Source organism: Miscanthus floridulus, chromosome 15 (genome assembly GCF_019320115.1).
Source record: "Miscanthus floridulus cultivar M001 chromosome 15, ASM1932011v1, whole genome shotgun sequence".
Classification (NCBI taxonomy): Eukaryota; Viridiplantae; Streptophyta; class Magnoliopsida; order Poales; family Poaceae; genus Miscanthus; species Miscanthus floridulus.
The window spans coordinates 59,398,068-59,401,372 of NC_089594.1; positions in this window are offsets into that span (position 1 = coordinate 59,398,068).

The window sequence follows — 3,305 nt, forward strand, 5'->3', positions numbered from 1 at the left end:
CCTTGAGTTTGGATAACATAGCATCATTTGCTTCTCTAAGCTCAACACTAGCCTTTTCGGCTATAGCACATTTAGCTAAAAGAGAATCATTCTTAGCTTCTAGCTTGTCATTCTTAGCTCTAGTCTTTCTAATGATCTTAGTATATTGATTTAGCAATTTAACAAGATCATCATATGAAGGTGTTTCATATCTATCATCATCACTATCACTATCACTATCATCAATGTTAGCATGATCATCACCACTACTATCATCATCATTTGATACCTTGCGTTCACCTTTGGCCATAAGGCATAGGTGTATAGAGGATGATGGCAGGTGGTGTCGGTGAAGATGATGAAGAGTCAATCATAATGGCAGCCACCTTCTCATTATCACTATCATCATTGGATGAGCAACTTGATGAATCAATGTCTGTGAGCCAATCACCGACGATGTATGCCTTCCCATTCTTCTTCTTCTTGTGGAAGTCATTCCTCTTGCCATCTTTCTTCTTGTATGGCTTATTTTTCTTCTTCTCATCTTCATCTTCATTGCTTGAGTCATCTTTCTTGCCCTTGTACTTGTTCTTGTACTTGTCTTTCTTGGGATTGGTACATTGATGTGCTAGATGACCAAGTTCTCCATAATTGTAGCAATCCATCTCCAAGATTGGCTTCCTTCTTTTGCTAGTGAAGAACTTCTTTTTCTTGCCATCGAACTTGATGCCACTCTTGTTGAGCTTCTTTAGCATCTTGGTGGTTCTTCTCACCATGAGAGCAATACTTGTATCATCAATTTCATCATCACTTGAGCTCTCATACTCAAGCCTTGCTTTGCCCTTCTCTTGGCTAGCTTTGAATGCTAAGTCCTTGTCTTTCTTCTTAGTAGAGGATGAGCCATCTTGTGGTGTGATGTGCATGTACATCTCATGAGCATTGATCTTTCCCAAGATTTGAGTCGGTGTAGCGGTGGAAAGATCACCTTGATGAAGCACGGTCACAATATGCCCATATTTATCAATGGGGAGGACACTCAAGATTTTGCTTACAACATCGGATGGTTGCATTTGAGTGAGTCCAAGCCCATTGACTTCCTCTACAAGAATATTCAAGCATGAGTACATTTCATTAGCACTCTCTTTGGAAAGCATCTCAAATGAATTTAGCTTTTTCATAACAAGATGGTATCGTTCCTCACGCTCACTCTTAGTTCCCTCATGGAGCGCACAAATATCTGACCATAGTGCATGGGTGTCTTTGTGGTTCCTCACCTGGTTGAACACATCTTTGCAAAGGCCTCTAAAGATGGTGTTTTGAGCCTTTGCATTCCATTTTTCATAATTTACTTCACCGCCTTGAAGGTGCCTGGGATTCTGAGGTTTTGGGAATCCTTGTGAGGCGACTCTAAGTATTCCAACATCTAGAGCTTCTAAATACGCCTCCATGCGGATTTTCCAATAAGGAAAATTATCCCCCTCAAAGATAGGAGGAGGTCCATCCCTGTGAGACACCTTTCTCTAGGCGGTTAAGCCTAAATACATGAGCATGAGGCTCCGATACCAATTGAAAGGATCAAGATGCCCAAGAGGGGGATGAATTGGGCTAATTCTAAATTTCTTTGCAATAATTAAACCCTACGGTTAGCCCACTTCACCCCTTGTGCTTAGAAAGTGTTTCTAAAGTTCTATCGCACAAAAAGTCTTGCAACCTAAGTTCCAATCCTACTCTCACATGGCAATTCTATGAATGTAAAGATAAGAATTGAATTGCTCAAAGTAAATGCTCAAAGTAAGGAGAGAAGGAGGAACACGGAGATGTTTTGCTGAGGTATCGGAGAGTCACCACTCCCCACTAGTCCTCGTTGGAGCACCCACGCAAGGGTGTAGCTCCCCCTTGATCCGCGTAAGGATCAAGTGCTCTCTACAGGTTGATTCTTTGATACTCTGTTGCGGTGAATCACCCACAACTGCTCACAACTTGAGTTGGGTCATCCACAAGCTCTGCCAAATGATCACCAAGCTCCCAATCACCACCAAGCCATCTAGGTGATGGCGATCCCCAAGAGTAACAAGCACGAACTCTCACTTGAACATGACAAGCCTAATGAGAAGGGTGGATGCACACTTTGCTACTCTTTCTTTCACTAATGAGGGCTCTCTTTTGGATTCTCAAATCTCAATCACCTCACTAGGACATTGCTCTTCTTGGCACTCTAAAGGGTGTTTCTTAGCTGTTGGAATGAGCAAAAGTATCCCCTCACACGAATGGAGGAAGTATTTATACACCGTGTTCAAAATGAACCGTTATGTGCCTCTGCGGGGTGACCGGACGCTCCGTTTATGTTGACCGGACGCTCCAGTCAGTTCTCCCCAAAACCCAGTGTTTAAGTTGTGACCGGACGCGTCCGGTCACGATTTCCCTCTCTAGAACCTTACTAGAGTCGACCGGATGCTGGCACCCAACGTCCGGTCGCTCACCTCTTAGCATTCGGTCGCACCAAACAATTTTTACCTTGATCATATGAACTGATCGGACTCTACGCCTATGTCCGGTCACACCGGAACCAGCGTCCGGTCAGCATTCGACCCTCCATTCACTTCCAACTCTCAATCATACGTGAATGAAGTTTGCTGCAATTGATCTAAGGGCTATTTAGGAGCTACCTAGTGCTAGATTTGACAAGTGTGCACCACACCTAACTCACTAGACTCACCTAGGTCAAGCTACCCGTCCATACCCCCCTTAATAGTACGCCCAAAGGAAAAACAAAGTCCTAAACTACTCTAAGTGTCTCTTCAACACCAAACGATATTTAGAACTAGTCCATCCTTAACCTTGTCGTCCATCCTTTGAAAATCGAAACGATTTCCATCATAGGGGCATGATGACCATGATTGCCTAATCAATTGCCATTACCATGACCTAACTTAATTGCATCTACAAAACACACATTAGTCACAGTAATCACGTATTGTCATTAATCACTGAAACCCAACTAGAGGCCTAGATGCTTTCAGATAACCGTATTTTGATACGAGTTTCACCCCTCTTAATGGTACGGCTATCGATCCTAAATGTGATCACACTCGCTAAGTGTCTCGATCACCAAAACAAAATGACTCCTACCACTTATACCTTTGCCTTGAGCCTTTTGTTTTTCTCTTTCTTCTTTTCAAGGCCAAGCACTTGATCATCACCATGGCATCACCATCATCATATCATGATCTGCATTTGTTTCACCACTTGGAATGTGCTACCTATCTCATGATGACTTTGATAAACTAGGTTAGCACTTAGGGTTTCATCAGTTCACCAAAACCAAA